Source organism: Serinus canaria, chromosome 1A (assembly GCF_022539315.1).
Source record: "Serinus canaria isolate serCan28SL12 chromosome 1A, serCan2020, whole genome shotgun sequence".
NCBI classification, from domain to species: Eukaryota; Metazoa; Chordata; class Aves; order Passeriformes; family Fringillidae; genus Serinus; species Serinus canaria.
Genome location: NC_066314.1, coordinates 54076421 through 54096864, shown reverse-complemented (window position 1 = coordinate 54096864; position 20444 = coordinate 54076421).

The following is a 20444-nucleotide window of genomic DNA, read 5'->3' as shown; positions in this document are numbered from 1 at the left end:
GGTCCAACATACACTGACAGGCTAAAAGTAGGAACTACCTGTGAGGAGAAAGGGGGTTAGGCTGAGAGGGATGAGAGGGATTTTTGGGACTAATGGAGTGAAGTCATGAGAAAACATGAGTCTAGCGCCTAATGGAATTAATTTTTCCTTAAAAGAGTAAATAATAGAATATCTCATCACAGGTATTGATTCCCTTTTACCTCATGGGAGTTTTAATTTTTTTTTTTTTTATGGACTTACTCTGTTATTCCAGAAGCCTCCAATGGGCTGGAAGACTTGTCTCTAGCATAGGTTACCTACAAATCCCAGCATTTCAAATTAAGATATTCTGTAAAGGGGAAGTCCCAGGTGCTTTCAGCACAAGTGTGAGCTCTGAAAATGAAGTTAAAGCTGTCAACACTGACCAAAAATAAAAGGATTCATAGGACAGAGATGGAAGTCCCAGGACAAACGGATTCAAATGAGGGAGAGGAGAGAGCAAGGAGGGGGGAAGAGACAACTCCTTTGGATAATTGGCAGTGAGGACAAAATGCTAATCCTCAGATGTGCACTGTGCATTAGAGATGATGAATTGGGTGCAAAACAATGACCCATTGCTGGGCTGGGCAGGTGACAGGATCAACCACTCTGGAAGACTGACCAAGGTTAAGTGTTAGCTGGTGCCAAGGAGCTGCAGGCCACCCACGAAGATCAAGTGGGAATGCGCTAATGGGAAAGACATTTTGGGAGTTAAAAATATAACTAGTTCCTTAATCTGGGAACACAGAGTTGTAAAATAACAGCTGGACATCAAGGCAGAACAAAGTTCTCCTCCACAGCTGAGTGAAAAGTGGTTAAAGGGAAAGGCACCGTCTGCTTGATCAGTACAGGCCCTCAGCCAGGATGGCTACGTGTGGAGAAAGGCAGGGCCACATTCCTCTGATATGGCAGCACAGCTCTGTCCCACAGGCCAGGGCAGCAGTCTTCAAAGTAACAATGAAATATTAGACATTTTAAAAGGATTTCTCACCATATTGATGTTGTTTCTATAATACAAGCCAAGGAGTAGGAACGCAGCACATCAAAACACGTTTGCATGCACTTGGGAACAAGCATCTCTTCTGCACCGGACAATGCTTTCTACTGCCTGTAAACGCAACATTTGGGCTGCAAGTACATGGAAAAATCTTCCTACAGCACCTGCACCAAAAGCAGGCAGCTGAGAAAGCAGCCTCCATTGCTGATGGTGTTTGAAGGGATTCACAAAACCAAGGGGCATGTCAGATCCTGCTGGGATGAGCACTCCCATTCTGCCCCAGTGTCCAGCTGAATCATTTCCACTGCTCCAAGGGCAAGGCCTGTCCCCACCATTTAGGATTGCTGTGACTGTCCATGAGCCAGCAGCGCCCTGGGGCCAAGAAGGTCAGTGGTGTCCTGGGGTATATTGGGAGGAACATTGCCAGCAGGTCAGGAGTGATCCTGCCCCACTGCCCAGCCCACTGGCACATCTGCAGTGCTGTGTCCAGCTCTGGGCTCCTCAGGACAGCAGGGACAGGGAGCTCCTGGAGAGGGGCCAGCAGAGGCTGCAGAGATGATTTAGGGCCTGGAGCATCTCTGACAGGGAAAGGAGCTGGGGCTGTCCAGCCTCGAGAGGAGCCCCAGCTGAGAGGGGCCCTCAGCCCTGGGTGTCCCTGTCTGCAGGGAGGGCTCCGAGCAGGGCCCAGGCTCTGCTCCAGGGGCCCAGCAATGGCACCAGAGGAACAGGCAGGGACTGAGCCCAGGAGGTTCCACTTGGACATGAGGCAGAACTTCTTCCCTGGGCAGTGACTGAGCCCTGAACAGATTGTCCAGAGAGGGCGTGGAGTCTCCTCACTGGGGATATTCCAGACCCCTCTAGACACAATCCTATGCCCCGTGCTCTGGGATGGTCCTGCAGGAGCAGGGAGGTGGGACCAGCAGCCCCACTGTGGTTCCTTCCAGCCTGAGCCATCCTGAGATTCTGAGATTCTCTGAGGGTAATGGCTGGCCCAAGGCAGAGCACAAACAGAAATGTGCTACAATTCAGGATTGCAGAGCTCTCCTCCATGTCAGTTCAGAAGCACAACCCACTCAAGGCAGGCACAAAGAAGCCACGGCTGTTGCAAGGGCTTGAATACTCATCTGTCAGCAGCACCTCTGCTTGAGTGTGAGGTCTGCAAACACTCAAACCACCACAGAAGAATCACAGGTCACAAGATCCAGGCTCAGGAGCTGAAAACACTCTTAGCACTTCCCAAGCATCACATTTCGTAGCAGCACAGGACACAGACAACTGATTCTGTCTGCATCCCTGCACTCTCTGCCACCTTGGTGTTCCCCATTATTGCACCTTTTAGTTTGTTTTTTTTTTCAGACTGTCGTACATGACAAATGAAGAACAGGGACAGCTTCTGCAGTTTTCTGTCTCACAGTCTTAACAGCTCTTCCTAAATCCCCTGCAAAGCTTGGAAGAGGCACAAAGCAGAAAATGACTGTCATCTTGCAGTGTAACTGCAAATGTGGGTAGTGGCTAAAAATGTGAGTAGTGGCTATTACATCATAAAGCAGCTTTATGATGTAATAGCCACTAGTCACATTTTTTTCCCTGGGATAAGATGTTGGCATTCCAGAAGAAAAGGGTAGGTTTCTGAGCTTACATATGAATTTCCTGCAAGCTAATCACATGCATAGAAAAAGATTCTGTAGATCCCCTGCTGTTACATTATTTTGTAGGCAAGCCTATCAGCTCTTTCAATTAAAACTTTTGTTTTCTGATGGAAATCAGGCTTCCAAATTCACTTCCTTTTCTTGCAAATACTACTCTTTATTATTTCAAAGTTATTATTTCAGTATACTCATTATCACAATATCATTACATATTATGCTTTAGTTTCAAACCATTCAGTGGTATCCAGATTTTTAGCTGACAGGATGTGGGATGTATCAAGGGTGGCAAATTCAGTGCTGCTGTTTAGTGACTCAGTGCATGACAGAGGTTTGAGAATTGACATTTGTTTGACACATCATTTCCTTCACCTACCGTGTCTCTTACTACCTTCAGCTGCTACCTCTGCCTTATATTTTCAAATCCAAGACTACTGCAAAATGAACTTATTTATGCAATAAACAGCACCTGTCTGACACCTGTTTTAAGCATTTACCACTGACAGTGAAGCTGCCTGAGCTACAGAGAAAACCAAAAATACTCCTTCAGATTGCAAAAGAAAAAGCCTTACAGGTCTGCTTAATCAGTGTACTGTGGCAAAGTGCTGCATCCTGGAACAGACCCTGCTCTTCAGTAGTACAGAACAGAGACAATTTTTCAAAGCTATGGACATTCATACCACAAACAACGTGTTACAGCATTTTCACCATGATCAAACACAAAAGAAAAGCCACACTTACGTCTGGGTGAGGCTTTTTGGATCATCACATGTGTGAGCTGCAGAGGTGAAAGGAGAGGCAAGTGGAAAAGCAGGACAGGGACTAAACAAAACAGGCACCCAGCAGTCAGCACTTGCAAAATGGCTACAGGAAGATTGGAGCCGCTCAGCTCTGCAAGACTTAAAGGGACAGATTTCCACAAGCACACTGGGGCAGAAGCCTCTGGAAGAGCAAAATTCCCCACTGGGAGAAGACAGGCCCCTATCCTGGAAATACTGAAGCATGTCTTCAGGCATGTGAGAACTGCTGTGGACTTCAGTCTGTACAGCCCTGCACAAGCCTGCAGGACTCAATCTACTGACATGCACAAAGTTACCCAGGGAGGGAATGCTCCAGCAGAGTGCTTGTTACAGCTCCATCACAGAAGGAGCGAGGTGCCATCACTGCTGAGTTACTCTGAAGGGTGCTAAGACACATTCCAGAAGTCCAGAAAGGAAAGAAAATAAAATAATCAAAATGCACCCTAAAACAATCTCAAGTTGTTGCAACAAACACTGCTCATGTATTCACCCTGATATTTCTAGTTTGTGTTTTCATCATGATACCGACAATAGCTGCCCATCTAATTGAAACATTTCGAAAGCACTTTGAACTGCTCAAAACAAGTGAAAATAACACCAATTATGGATTTACAGCTCCCCTCTCCTCTATGGTGAATTTCTGTGTCAAATATTTTACAGTGAGAGCAGAAACACCCCAATGGCAGGGCACAGGGATTGTGAAGACACCAAATCAATATCAGTGGGATTCAAAGGAGAGTTTCCCCTTAGCTTTGCTGCCCAAGATTGTTACCACATGGCTGCATAGGACAACTGGAGCCTCCATGGTGTCCCCAGACCTTTGTCCACCACAAAGGCCCCTAAAACAGTACATATGATGAACCTTTTCCATCATGAGAGGTGGCATCATGACTTTGGGACAGTCAGGAGGGGATTTCCGCAGTTGTGGGATATGAGTAGGCAACACATTTGGCCTCAGGCTTGGTTTGAAGCACCTCTTCTGCATCTTCTGCATCACAGAACCATAGAATCATAGACACATAGAATCATAAAATCATGGAGTGGTTCGGGTTGGAAGGGACCTTAAAGATCATCTTGTTCCAACCTTCCTGGAAAAAAATTAAGATATGATGTTGCTGATGGGATTTATTTGCTCATATTCGGTCACATAACTAGTTAAATGCTGAAAGAATTGAAACCCTGGGGTTTTTTTCATATTTTCTCCTGTGATTAGAAGCTAATCTTAGCTGTTTTGCCAATGTCATAATTTTCCTCCTGACATTGAGTTTACTCTATGCTCTGCTCATGTTTCTACAAATAGGAAATCAATATTAGGGTCAGTATTGGAGATATTTTACTTTGTAAAACTTCAATAAATTCATACCACCAGATAAACCCCTGTGTATGCAGTAACTCAGACTTGTACACAGCCCATAAACCACTCATCTTTGCCTCCAGACACAGGAGGCTGTGACCCTCTCAAACATCTTAACACCAGAGGAATTGCTCTGCAGGTTTCATCTGCTGCAGGATGTTTCAGGAAATGTGATGGGGTTTTTTTTCCCTACTAATTGAAGTGTTCTGAAAATGTCATGAGACTCATTCTGCTTCTGCCTTAAGCACTAATTTGTTCTGTGCCAATCATCTCAGTGAGAGTGACACCAAACCCGAGTTCAGACTGCTTAGTTGAAGTAGTTCCCACTCCATGTTTTGTGTGGGTTGTAGCTTTTTGAGTGTAAATGTGTAATTATGTATATTTTTGGGGTTTTTTTTGTACATGTATATTTTTAGAGTGTCAATATGTAATTATGTATATATTACATTTATGTAATCATGACTGATTACATGCTATTGACATGTCATGAAAGTTTGCCAGGGACAACTTAACATTTGGTTCTTAATGAATATGTGGGCCTGAATCTGATTTTTCGTACACTGCATTCACACTGGAGCAGCAGCAATATTGGAGTGAGATTAGAGGGGAGCTATGGGCTGAATACTACACCCAAGAACAACCATGAGGAAAATCAGGTGAAGTGATGAATGTTGAACGTATGGCAGCTGGAACCCAAATTTCGCATTTAATATTATGCATTTCAAACATTACTAAGAGAGTAAACATTCATAGATTCTGCAATCAATAATGGGGCTGTTTGTCATCTCAAGACTTAATAATATAAATTCAAAGGCAATCAGTTAAGGGGACTTCTTTATACCTTGCCATTAAAAAATGTTCCTTGTAAGGCATTAGTACAGGTGGGAAGAAATTACCATGCAGGGATAAGAAAATCAGACAGGAAATGTTCCAATTATTGTTTTAAATATCTCTGGGTGAGGTAGCAGATAAACAGGGCTATGGAACTTCTGAGAGTTTGAAACCTTTTGCTTTCTGAGCCAGACTACCCTTTCAACAGACACACTTCTTAAAAAATTAGGTACCAAAAGATTTACTGGTTGGAAAGGGAAAAAGTTTTAAAGTTGTTTTCTTCATTGCTTAAACATGAAGCCACTCACAGTTTGTGTGTTGCTTCATGGAATAATCTTAATTTGCTCTGTACATGAGGGCAGATTAAGATTATTCCATGCTTTGATATAACAAGTCCCTTTATAGCCTGCTTTATAGTTTGGTTCAGTTGTGTAAAATCAGGATTTTTGCTCCCTTCAATACGTGTAGACAGTTTGGATTTTTTACTGTATTGGAGCTTAAAAATTAATCTTTTTCCTCTATCAAATGCTGTCATATGCCTCATTAGATGATGTACCCTACACACAATAATGATCCCTCATGTGCAACTTACTGCAGCCAGGGGATGTGTCCAACAAGGCTCTGCACACAATGGAAGTGCTCTTGAGCATACAGTTGTCTAGTTTAGATATGTGAAATTGCCTCTTCACTGATTTACAGAGGTGAAATAGGTTTCTGCAAAGGCTGTTGGCTGAAAAGCAGCATGATAAGGAAGGAGATAAAGTAGCTGGCAGCAGAAACCTGTAATATTAGTGAAAGGAAAAGCAAGGAAGCAAAAGAAGCAGTCCTGATGGAGGAAAAAAGAGGCTAAGGAAGAGATTTCCTGTCTAGTGAAGACAATAGTCACTTGCTTGAGAAAGCAGAGAGGAGCAGACAACAGCAGGAGTGATGTTTCCAGGGGTTCTCATAGAAATGGACAGAGAGTTTTCTTTGGCAAGTGAATTTGCTGCAAGAGCCAAATGTCTTCAGAAAGAGTTTATCCTCTGGTAGCTGTCTTTTGCTTAAACTCCCTCAAAAAGGCATCTGTAAAGCACTGTGAAGCATGAAACCCTTCCAAGTGCAATCAGTTAGATAAGGCAGCATCCATTCCAGCCCTGGCCTGGCCACTTGTTCTAACAAACTTGGTCATTCCAAGCTCTGTGCAGGAGAAACTCCTGCTTGCCTCCTGCATAGTCGGGCATCATGGATTAGCTGCTCACCCACAGCCCAAGAGCCCAGCCCAGCTGCACAGCCCAAAGTGAAAGCCCTGCTCTCAGATCTGCTGAGTTGACCTCAGAGCCCCACGTCTATGAATGCTGGGAAAAGGGAAGAAAGCACCAGGTGGAGAAGCAGCAGTTCCCCACAAGTAGTTTGCCCACATGCATGCTGGACCTGATGTTTGGTGGAAGGAGGGAAGAGGCTGAGGTACAAGAAAACATCATTCTCTAGAGTTTCATTCCACAAGAAAGAGTTTTGCTTCAAGGGCATACATCAAAATTCCCAGATAGCTGCATTTTAAATCCATGTCTTACAATGACCTGATAGAAGGGACAAGTCTGTGGGGGCACACACTGGCTCATGAGAGTAAATTAAGGAATGTCAGAGCTTATACACTATTGGATCTGTTCTTGTTTGTCAGCTTCCAGCCACACATGCAATTACGAAAATTCAAGTCCGGTTGAGGCCTGGACATTGGTTTGCCAATTTGGCACCAGCCTCCCTGCCGTCAGGTCTTAGCTGATAAATATTCCCAGTTTTGGAGTGACTCAAACATTTTATCTCTCATATGTGTTAAATAAATTAGGAAAGGCATGTGCAACAACAACAAAAAATATACCAGAATAGTTTCATTATTACCTAAATGGACTGGAGTCAGAATCATGTATTCAATGTAATCCAACACTAAGGTGTGATTTCAAGAACAGAGGTGGAAAAAAACAAGAGTCATTTGAACCAAGATTCTAAGGCGCTACTTATAAGAGGATTAAGGTAAGTGTTTAACATCTCATGATGCAAAACCAGTGAGTGGCAACACTATTCACAGGTTTGAAATATCTGGAAATCTGGTAGAGTACAAGCCCTCATTTTTTTACTTGAAGAGGAATTTCTAGAAAAGGGCTTCACATGTTGACCCATAAAAATCATATAGAATCATCATAGAGTCACAGAATGGTTGGATTTGATTGGATGGGACCTTAAAGATCATCTTGTTCCAGTCCCCTTGGGCAAGGACACCTTCCACTATCCCAGGTTGCTCAGAGTCTCATCCAACCTGGCCTTGAACACCTCCAGGGATGGGGCAGCTGCAGCTTTGCTGGCAATCTGTGCCAGGGCCTCACCACCCTCACAGGGAAGAATTTCTTCCTATTATATAATTCCACTCCACTCTCTGTCAGTTTGAAGCTATTTCCCCTGTCGTGTCACTCCAGGCCCTTGTCAATAGTCTCTCTCCAAAATTAAATATATAATTTGGGAGTCCCATAATGAGTGGAAGATTTCTTATAAAAGATGGACAATAAATAGCAATCTCCTTATTTTCACAAATATTATACATTTCTATGAAATGGAGATGTGTGAAATTAGTTCTACTTTTTTGTAAGTTATAATTTTGAGTCTGTTTCATTTTCCCTCTCTCGTCTTAGTCTTGCTTGTCTCTATTAAAGGAATTTATTTTTTTCAAATATGAAACAAAAGGTTTTATACTTTCTTTAAGGATAAAAATCCACAGAAGCTTGACATTTATTATAAGGCAGGCTAGGAGTTCACCTGGAATTTATTAACTTATTTATATAAATTTAGATATGCCTGGCATTTAATGGGAAAGGGCTGGTGGTTTCCCTGTCAGATAGGCCAGGGAGCCAGCTCAGGATCATCACCCCTCAGAAAGGCCACTTTTCTGCCTCCCCACCATGTGCGCACTTATCAGAACAGAAGATGCATTCCCACTTTGCCTATCCCACCTCTCAGCACTCCACTTTGAATCCTTTTCCCCATTCCCAGGGGATTTATAAAACAATCATAATCACACATGATCTTTGCTTTTGGGTACCCCTGTTTCCAAGGCATGACATGGTTTTGGTGGATATTAACAGTGTGATTGGAATGACTCCTTGTAACATCATTTGGGACAGGTTTATTTGTTCAGCACAGCAAGTGAGTGTTCAGCTCCTTCTTATTGTGCTCAGAACTGCCAAAATCATTCCAAAAATACCAGAGGTCCTAAGCATCCATAGATGCTTCAGTTTTAAGGTGAAGTTACTCTTTCAAGGCTTTCAATCAGAGATCTGCTTAATATCCTTTGCTTTCTGCCTTTTGGGAATCAAAGCAAATATTTTGGGCTAAGAAGCAAAAAATGAGTGCTTAAATCTTGGATGACCAGGACAATTCCAGACGGCTTGGAAGTCTGAAAGTCAATAGAAAAACTCCCCCTGACTTTGGTAAGGTAGAGGTGAAGCTGCAAGGCAAGAGCACAAAGGACTGCCATGACAGTTCCTGCCCTCAGAGATTATAAAGGCCGTTCTGCAGGGCTTTTGGCTTTCCTGCTTCATTTAAGAGTCTATATTTGGCAATGGAAAACAGCCCTATTTAGAGAAGTTTGTTAACAATGTTTGTTATAGGCATTGAATATTTTCCTTCACCTATATATAGTTATCTGAAGCTCTGATATGTTCAGGTCAAGAGACAAGAAGTAATTTAATTTTCCTTAGGGTTCATGCCACATTGAGCTGTTTTAAATTACCATGGAGAAGCAGTTGTACTCCGTGAGCCATTTTAATGTATGTCCCTAGAGTACTTTTGGGCACATCTGATTTGCCAAGGTCACATTATTTGTCATCAAATAGCCCCAGGCCATGAGGGGCAACCTTTGCAATTCCACATCTCAAATGAGCTGGGTACAGACTCATGAGTTGATTCTCTGCTAGGAAAGACACCACAGGGACAGCCAAACAGGCTGTAAACTCTTGGAATACACAATGCTTCTCTTCTGTTCAGTAGTAGCACCTTAAACCTCAGAGTCCAATCTAAAATCCAGGGTATGAGGCACTCCACAAACATAAAACTTTGATTTATTAAATGGAAAAGACTCAAGGTGGCAGCAAAGTAATTAAACATTTTCACACCATTTTATTGAATTATGAAACTCATTGTGTAAGACATCACTGAAGCAAAATCAAACGTATTCAGATAATAAAACTATTCATAGTTCATCCAGTAACTATTCATATTCATCCAGTACCTCATGAGTACATACAGGTTTCAACCAGAATGTGAAAACAGGGGTTCCTGACTCCTCTCCTGTTCCTTACTCCTCTTCCCACCACAAAAGTATCCTACTGGAAGGGCCACATGCAATAGGGTCAGAGCAACGAGGAGAGGAGGCAGTGAAAGGAAAATGGTGTTACTCTTCTTAATTCTGTATAAGTATTCAGAAGAACCACTATTTATTAAACAATAATTAATAAAACAATATTGTGAGCCACAGAGAGTGACAACATTTTTCACAGCATCATAGAATGCACTGTGTTGGAAGGGACTAACAAAGATCCTTGAATTTCAGGTCCTGGCCCTGCACAGGACACCTGAGGGATGCAGGTGGGAAATATCTCCTGAAGCAGAGAATCTTAAGATTTATTTAAAGTCAAATGCCCCAGGTGCTAAACACACCATGGCAGCTTCCCAACAGCAAAAGGCATTTGAATTTTTCCTCTCAGCCTTTACCTGTCCTGCTTTTCAAGCCAAGTTTTTTGAGACTTTCTAATGCTGAGTCTCTTTGGTGATCTGCACCTGAATCCGCTGGAATTTCAGGGATTTTGGAATTGCATCATTTGGAGACTTCTATTAAAATTTAATTGTATTATTATTGTGTTGTTTGCTAAGGCCAAAGATATTCAGTTAGCCAATAAAGCAATAGTTTCATCTACAGTGACCTATGATGCTGAATCTCCTCTATCACATGCCAAGGCCCAACTGTGGCAAACACTTCTAAGGAGAAATTCAAGATGTTTTTGTTTCTTCCTAATTCTCCTCCATGTGTTGCTCCAGGCATTGCATGTGTAGGAGAAGTCAGGATTTGCTATTTCCTCTCTTGCCTAACTCTGTGGTGGTTTTAAGGTTTACTTAAGGACATGCTGACCAGTTAGAAAAGATTGTTTGAGTTAAATTTTGTCAAGGTGCCCAGAGTCTTCCAGAGCAGTGGGTGCTGGGAGGGGGGTAGAGAAAGGGACACTTATTATTTGCACGTGCACTCACACAGCTCCTCTCTGTCGTGCCTCCCTTCACTCTTTCATTACTGAAATGGGCACATATTTTCCTGGAATTAACTCAGATCCTTTGGATGTGAGGCTTTGGGGTGGACAAATTACTTGGGCTGAAAACATTACTGAGCTGTCAACCATGTGTAAACATGGAGGATCCCTCCATTAGCTGTGATGATCTCCAGTTTATCCTGAATTCTCTGCATCTTGCAGGTTGTTCTTGGGAACTATCCATTGTTCCCACACGTGAACTATCCAACCTCCTGGACTTGTCTAGGGATCAGAAATGTGTTGTTTTTTTCCTGCAGCATCAAGCAGTCAGAGCAGACTCTTGCCTGAGGATGCATACAAATCCATCTACATCAAACTTCCAGAACAGCACACTTTAAATACCATAATGGTCACCTCAGTGGTACCCCGGGACAATCACCAGGATCACAAAATTGTCCCTGGCATGAGCTGGTGTGGGATAGAAAAAGTAAAGGCAATCAAACTGGAATTTCTTGTAAAGGCTGAATATGAATCTCTGACCACCTGGAAGAGACAATAATGAATCCTCTTGAAATCCTGGCCAAGGCAGTGCATTGAGGCAAGGGGGACATGCCTGTTTCATTCTTCCCAGCACAGGGAAGTCAACTTCATTATTTTTCCCCTAGAAACTGTAGTGGAAAAACCCCAAATTACTACTTCTATCTCATGCCTTCAGCAGGTGAAAAGCAGCAGTAATGGGAGCAGCGAAATGGGAGCTCAGATAGAGCATTGACAAGACGGATGAACTTTTCCCAGTCACGTTTCACCTCCCAGCTCAGTTCCCCATCCATGATGTGGGAAGAGGATCATGTACAGTTGAGAAGAACTGTGGTAGATCTGGCCATGGCTACATGGCTGCCAAGGACAGGGCCTGGCACAAGCATCAGCTGATCCTTTGGAAGCCAATTCTCGCCCTCTCCAAAAGAAGACATCAAGATAGACGAGAAACTCCTGCTTCCCTTTATTAGGCAATTCAGTGACACTAAAAATCCTTTAACACTGAGAAGGTCTGCAGCACTGGACAGGTTTAAAAAAAAGATGAAAGCATGCACAGCCACATGGAAACACAAATGACATCCGTTCAGAATTAGTTCTGCCCCTTTTATCTTCCTAAGAAGCCACTCTGAAATCCAACCTTTGGATTCTCTCGAGGCATTAGCTTTTCATTAGTAATGAATGGCTGATCGCATTATGACAGACAAATGATGGGCAGCAGGAGGGTTTACCAACTTGCCTTGCACTCCCACAGTCACTGAGGGGGAGGTCTAATGAGCAAATAACCTGCTGCAACTTTCTACATATTTCCTGTAATTGAGAACTCTTCTGTACTCTGTCTGCAATGCAGATGTCTGTCAGTCACAGGGTCATAAATAGGATTAGGGGCTGTTTCTGAAAAGGCAGGCAACCAGCTTTCGATGCTCAGTTGAAAATACAGATGTTTTCTGGCTGCATGGCTGTTAGGCAGTGAGATCTCCACATCTGTTTAAGCAGGCTTGGCTGATGGCTCTGCCCTGAGGCCCCAGGCTTGCAACTGGTGCAGATCCTATTAGGAGTGCAGATTCCTACTAATTTTTGCCTTTGCAATCAGCTGCAAGATAAAGGCATTGAAAACACCCTGAGAAATCTGATAAAATAATACAGTCTTAGAGAATTTTCACCTCTTCCATCCCATCTATAGCTGCTGTGTGTGACAGAAATGTCTGAAAAAATAAAATTTACTAATATTTAGTTAGATTTTTTAGTGGCATTCATTTCACCAGTGCAGTTAAAAAAAAAAAAAAGTTTACCAGAAAAAGGGGGCATTTTGGTTTGAGGTTTTGTGTGTGCATTTAGGGATTTTTTTTTTTTTTTATGCAGAATCTAATGACAGGCTGAATTGCTTGTGCAGAGACTGTGCAACTTGTATAACTTTTGCCAAATGACCACTTATGGCAACCAGTAGGCTCTGTCTCTCAGCTTTGCTGTTTTTCTGCTTGTCCCTTCACTTCCACATCTATAATAGAACTTACTTCTCTTGTCAGTAGAAGCTGTTCCTCCTGTCAGGAAATCTTGTTTTAGGGATGTCATGAAAGAGCTTTAAGATTCCCATCAGGATGATGGCTGGTGAACCACTTCATAAACATGCAGAAACAATCCTTCCCCCAAAAAGCACTTCCAGCCTCAACAGCAAGGATACAAAAAGTGTAAATAGGATGGGAGCTGCTGCATCAAGGCAACTTCCTCAGCTGAGAAACAGGTCACAGAGGAGATCAGACCTTCACCTCCCACGCCTCTCTGCTGGGCTTGACTTTTCTTTAGTATAAAGAAGCCAGTGTTGAAGTTTATTGGTTTCATCCAAGGCAAATTCCACTGGATCACACCATAATGGAGGTAGAGGGAGGGGAGAGATCCAGTTTAATCAGTTTACCAAAGTTTGCAAAACTTTTGCATGGAATGCAGCTGAATATAAAACCATTCCATTTCACCATCCTTGTCAGGATATGCAAACCAGATGGAAGTTTGTGTGCTCTAGATAAGCAGGGAGCCATCACCAAAATCACCCAAAGCAATGATGAGAGAGGTCATTGTTTCCCATTCATCTCTGCTAAGGTCACAAAAGCCTCCACAGAGATAAGAGGATGTGGTCAGCGCCCTGAGAAGCTGACACCCTAATTGCAGCCAGAACAAAGGGCCAGGAGATAAAGCATGAGGCAGGGTAAGGGACTGACATGGGGTGATGAGGATGAGGCCACAAGGTTACTCAGCAGAGTAGTGATGAACAAGGCTGCCCATGTCCCCTGCTAGCACTGGGCAGATGCTGCTGATGACAACGTTCTGCCTCTTTGGGAGTAGCATTGTGAAGTGACCATACTCAAATGCACCCTTTTGTCAGAGGACACAGAAAAATGCTTCAGAGGAATGGCTTATTCTGCTCAATGGTGCTCCTGTATTCTGAGATCACTGCCTATCTCCAAGTCCCAGACAATTCCTCTGTCTCACACACAGATATGTATTGCATTTACAGTAAAAAAGTAGTTTTTACCTAACTTCCAGCCCTGCTTGTGGATTTTATTTCTAAACAGCTTATCATCCTCAGCACAAATTCATATATTTAGGTAAAATATAACTAACCATGTTGAGGTGGCAGCTGAGAGAGGACATGGGTATTACCATAAACTTATCCTTGGTTTTCCCTTGTTACATTTTAGATTATGAAACATAAACCTATTCAAATTTTGGCATCTGAGATACTTGGATGAGTTTTCTTGAAAGGAAAGAAAAGACTTCCATGTTTGCTGACTTGTCTCCTCACACTGGCCTTTTGCAATGTCTGATGCAGCATCATTCAAACTACCATGAGGAGTTGTTATGGTTTATCCCGTAGCTTAAAAATCTACCAAGGATGCACCAATCAGAAAAAAACCCATTCAGTTCAATGTGGTGCTTCTCTATCTTCCCCTGACATTTCATTTCCCTCAGCAACATCCTTGATCAATGAATTCCACTCATCATACACATTCAAATAGGAAAAAAGGAATATTAAATTAGTACAGGACATGAAGTAGTTAATGTGAAGGGACTTTACTCACCAGTAGGTGTTTCAACACACCATTAACAGCAATGAAAGTCTAAGACAGCAGAATGGGATTGATATTTCAACACCTCAGCTTTGATACTTATGTCAAGGCAGGCAGAAGATTAGGACCCCACCTTCAGAAGTGCCAGTTCTCATTGCCAGGTTCTCAAATTTCCCCAAATCTCAACTTTTTTTTCTTTCCTTTCCTGGGCTGCCACAGCCATGAAGACACTGAGAGTCTGTTACTTTGGGTCTGCCAAAGCCCAATTTTTACCTCTTGGGTTAAAGCAAATCTGTGGAGCAAAGAGATGTAATATTTGTCTGGTCACTTTGTGACCACAGTAGCACCTAGAGATATAACTGAAAAATACATAAAAATATATAGATGCCTAGGCTTTTTCCTAAGGAGATTTTTAGACAATCATTAAAATTCCTTCTTCCAATCTCTGCTGCAAGCTGGATTTGCTGCAGGACAATCAGCCTCACAGAGAAACAGTGCTCACCATTCCCATATATTTCACATCCCCTGTTGTGTTAGGCCTCAAACTCCCAATCTTCTAGGGCTTTTCTCCTTTTTGCTCTCTCCCACCTCCCTCATCTTCATTTCTATCTCTTCCTGTGGCAGAAGCATTCTGTAAATTCTAGCCTGCAAGTGAGTAAAATTCAGCTTGGAACAACATTGCCAAGAAGCTCTCAGCTGACTCAAACTGGAAAATGCCATTTAAAGCATTGTTGGGCAAAAAGGAGAGACCAGCAATTCAATTTTGAGGTCTTATGTACTTATCTCTGTCCATTTGTGCTCACCAAGCAGAGCTGAACTCACTTCCATCTGTCCCCACAGAAAGGCACAGGTCTCCCACAGGTCTTGTGACAAATCAGACAGACCCATGAGAATCTTTCCAACAGCCCAGAACATTTCTGGGCAGCAGGACTTGTTTGTATGGGGATGAGTGAAATGATCCTCAGGTGATTCTACTCACTTCTCATAACAGCAAGGTGTGAGTCTGTGCTTGCCATGCCAATGTCTCAGATATAAACCACAGAGCACAAGAGGACCCCTGCAGAAAAACTCCTTTAGAAGAGGTTCTTTGTTTATTTGTGTCACATAAATAGTGGAAATTTAGTGACTCAACCACCAACAGGGATGGGCCAAGGTAAAAATAGGTAGTAGTCACCAAAGCTGCATCATGAATGTACATGAAAGAGTATGTGAGGACAAAGGGGGAATTATTAATTTATGTATTGAAACAGGAACAGGACCCAGGGGCAATTCAGCTCTTTTAGCAGTCCTGCATGTTGTTATGCTCATGAACTGTCTGTACCAAGAGACTTGCAAATATTTAATGCATTAAGTCTCCAGAGGACTGAAGGTGACGCAGACCTTACTGTATTTCCTGGTAAAATGTTTTCAGAATCAGAAGTTCTGTGTGATATCAGCCCTGCCCGCTGCAGACACAGTTAGAATCTCTCTTACAAGACTTTCCTGAATGTGAACATGCACCCTGACAGGGGATGGTTCCCATGTTTTCAGCTTTCCTTCCTGTGAGACCTCTGGAAATCTCCACTACCCACCTAGAGGCACCTGGGACAACAATGACATCAGTGCTGATGCTCAAGAACAGCAGGAGTGTCTTCAGGGAGTAGGGTGTTCTCTGTCATCTCAGAGCCACGAGGAAAATGTGTCCGTCCACAAGACCCCTCAATGGGCAGTGATCACTCTGGGGCTCTATAATCATTTTGGAGAATAATTCTCCCCTCTGAGGAAGAGACCATCCAGAAAATCACAGACCAGCCCATGCACGATATGCCATTTTTCATACTGCCAGAGGGAAAACAGGGAAGTCAGATCACAGGCTGCTTCTTTCTAGTCACTGGAGCTAGGGGAAATATATTCTTATTGCACACTGCATGTGCTCCAGTGCAAAATGGGGCTGACACTAGAGGACTGTTTTCCTAACATTGTTTGTGCATCTGCCTCAGCCTCTTTCCTTCTGCTGTTCCCAAATAAAAAAATGAAATCATTTGTTGTTCCCAATATCAGTGTGCTTCTATTTGGATCTGGCTGGGATTCTTGCACCCAGGACTGCACCATATTCTTGTACTTACAATTTCCTATAAAGGAAAAAAAAACAACCCTATTTTGTTTTTCAGTAATCCCAAAAGCTTTCTGTCTGTAAATTCATGCAGGGACTTTGATGGACTTTGTTTGTTTATGAGCAAACACACTCCTAGCTAAAGATCACTGCTGCCAGAGAAAAAGTGAAAAATTTATCCAAAAATGGGAGTATCAGTTGGGGACCTCCACTTCACTGGCACTAAGATGTAAGCACTGAAGACTTTTAAAACAAGTAGTTTTGGAAAAGGCTGAATGAGCTCCTGACAGGTAAAATGAGCTGATAAAAGGCACAATGTCCCACAGAGATGAGCTTTATAGAACAGTATTAAGTTTATGAGCTTCTGGAAAATCTAAAACCTAAGATCATTCTAACTGTTCACCTGGCCAGGTGATCAATTCTTTTGATCATTCAAAAAAGATAAAGTTATATAAAATAGCGGTGAAAGATACTCTGTTGTCCATGCCTTACATCTAAGAAAGCACATTTTGCAGAGCACTCACACAATTTTCCTTTCTGGAACTCTGGTGGATCTGCACTCAAGCACTCTCAAGTGGATGAAAATTGGATGAAGTACTACAAGTAATGGGCAAAAAATGTATCTGGCTCTGTTTCAAGCTGAGAAGCAGCCTGTAATTATTCACCAGAAAGGAACCCGTGTTCAGCTAGGGCTAGCTAATTCTCTGATTAATTAAATGTAACACACATTAATATTTTCTGTCCATTCAGCATGCAGTTAGATTTTGATCTTGCCTGCAGGATTTCCCACATCTACACCACTGCCTTTTGTTTCCTTTTTGTCCCTGGCTACACTGAGAGCTGGTAAAATAGAGGTGAGGAACAGCTCAAGAGACCCAAGCAGTTCTGTACCAGTCTGTGCTGGCCACCTGGCACCTGTTTCCCTCCTTAGTTTCAACTTGAGTCACTTTACAGAGCCATAATCTGCCTGTATCTGTGGGAGGCTGCTGCTTGTGGGTGGCTAGGAGGGCAAGACTGTAACTCAGGAGGACAAAATCTTGCAGTTGTTTGAAAGATGGAAGGCCAGACCTTTATCCTGCTTCAAAGAGGATGGCTTTGAATGGAAACTCAACTTCTCATTCTAAATATTCCTTTGAACTGAGGAATGATAAGCATAGTCTGTTCCTAAAAATAACACCCTTTTATATTTATTTCTTTTTTAAGTCCTGAAGAAATCTATTTCTGACCGAGCCTGGTATCTCCTTCACTTTTTAGCATTGAAAATTCTTTTATCAGAAACTCAGGTTCAGGAACAAAAAGATGGAATTGATCTCATTGAGATGAATTCCTGCATAAGTACCTCTACTGACCTTTTTTTACCTCCTTCATTTCTGCTCTGAGTTGAAGGCAATGTCCTCATTGTCTCTTCTTTTCACTGCTCTCTGGTTCATGGTGAAGATGGGGTCTCACAGCACAAGTACAGGAGAATTTTGGGAGGAAACTAACCTGGAAGAGCCAAGATGGAGCCCTGAACAGCCTGAAATGTGAAAGCTATCCCTTGCCATGGCAGGGGTTTGTAATGAGATGATTTTCAAGGTCCCTTCTAACCCAAACCATTTTATGATTCTATGAGGAGCTTCTGACTGAAGAAGGAAAATGCTGAAAATATTTAGAAAAAGTGTTCTTTGGAAATTACTTGATTAATGTGTTAATATCAATGAAATATATATATATATATATATATATATATATATATATATATCTCAGCTTTCAAAAGCTTCAAGCATGTTTGTATTATTGCAAAATTGTCAGCTTCTGAATGTTCTGAATGGCCACATGGTCAAATTCTTGAAGCTCCAGTGTGTAATAAAATGTCGTCCCTTTCACGAGCAGCTCTGCATAAGCAAGACCTATTTTTTTCTCATCTCTGTAGTATGTTTTTTTAAGAAAATATGATGGATAATTAAAAATAGATATTTTTTTCCATATGGCCTGGAACAAAGTTTTGGATAAACAGAAGTCTGAACCGTCTGGAAACAACAGATGGCAGTGTTTTAAAGATGAAGAGATGAAAGCTTGTATAACCAATGCTGGATGTCAGCAGGGACAGGATGGAGGCAGTGCACTTACATCTGGGAATTCAGCACTGCCATATTTCCGTGGGACAGACATGTAGTCCAAGGAGAGCCTATTTTTAAAATTAAAAGGAAGAAAGTGAGCTACCTGTCATACTCCAGTAGCCAGACACAAGACCTTCTGGTATTTAATTTCAATAGTATCAATTATGGCCATAAATAACATCCCTGGAGCAAATGGCAGGTGAAGAATGGTTTATACCATCAGTGCAAAATCTTAACCCCTTTCTCTTATCTATTTCCTTAAAATCCTGAGAGAACCATTCTGAAGAGAACAGGAATGGGAGATGTAAAAAACAGAAAAAGTTTTGAATGCATCTGGTAACTGTGGTATGTAAAAAACAAACTAAATAAATAAACAAATAAATCATCTACCGCATCCCTTTAGAGGTGCCCCGTATTCCTCTGACTACTTATCATGTTATATCACATATCTGCCATGTGTTTAGTCATGATTAAAAGGCCTACTCCTGAAAGCTGAGATGAATGTAGATTCATTTTTACTCATTTGAGTAATATCTCCTATGGCAAAGGGAGAGTTTTTCCCAATTTCTGTAGCAAGCTGTGTTGATATTAAAAGGCAATCTGCAGCCAGCACAAGGACTAGCTTGAATAACACTTCCTTCCCTCACTACAATGCTCAGTGCCATTTCTGAATAATTTTTCAGTAGGGGATACCCAGCACATTACAGAGAAACTTCTAAGGCAGAGAAGGAATCAGCCTTTAATATTGCTGTCTCATAACCTGTATTTAGGTGTGGAGATGGAAGAATTCAACAAATTGTTCTCTCCCCCAGTGCCACCTACAACAGCCCTGCCAGCCCACCTTCAAACATCCAGTTCTGCTGAGCAGGTAACACTTCAAATCCTTCCCTCAGATGCACTGACATCAGGATTCTGGGAATAACACAAGACAGATGTGCAAAGGGGAAGGAAAAAAATCCCTGCGTGCCTTTTTGCACTTCCTTCATCTCAGTAATGCAGCATAGCTCTGTTTCTGCCTCAGCTGGGAAAGGCTGGACACAAATTGTCCTTTGAGTTTAGTCTCCCTTGGCAGACACAAAGCTCTTGTGTTAGTAGTATTTTATTGCTGTTTTATTATTTGGGCTTCACCTTCTTTTTTTTTTTCTTTAATGCATGGTTTTTTACATGTATTGTTACAGTGGGTTTATGTCAACTTTTGTTCATGTGTTGCTGATATAAGCTCTCAAAGCTCCTCCCAGCTTCACATAGTTTTGAGTTTGGAAATCGCACAAACCAGGGATACATACAAGCACATACTAAATAAAACATCCTTCCTGAACAGTGTTGGGAAATTCAGATTTACTGTTACTGCAAATTGTACTGAGGATAGAGGCAAATTTGGTGTTTTAGTAGAAACCTGTGCACAGTGTCATATCAGAGCCTCTTCTGCATTTAATGCTCACCATGTGCCACAGCAGGCATGTAAATCTCACCTTCTGTGTGTTGTTTTGTCTCATTTCCAGAGCTGGAGGTGTCCCTCCCTCAGAGCTCCCTGAAGTTTCCCTGGGTTTTACACAGGAAGGGAGCAGGAGTGGATGGGGAGTGTGCCTCAGTAGTGACAGCACAGGATCTGGAATTTCTTATTGGATCTTGAAGGGTCTGCTCTCACCTCTGTTTTGGTGATTGGTGCCAGAGTCTGAGAGGGCAAAGCAGGTGACCACTCCAAGGGGGCAAGGGGGATGTCTGGTCACCACTTCCATGGCTGTGC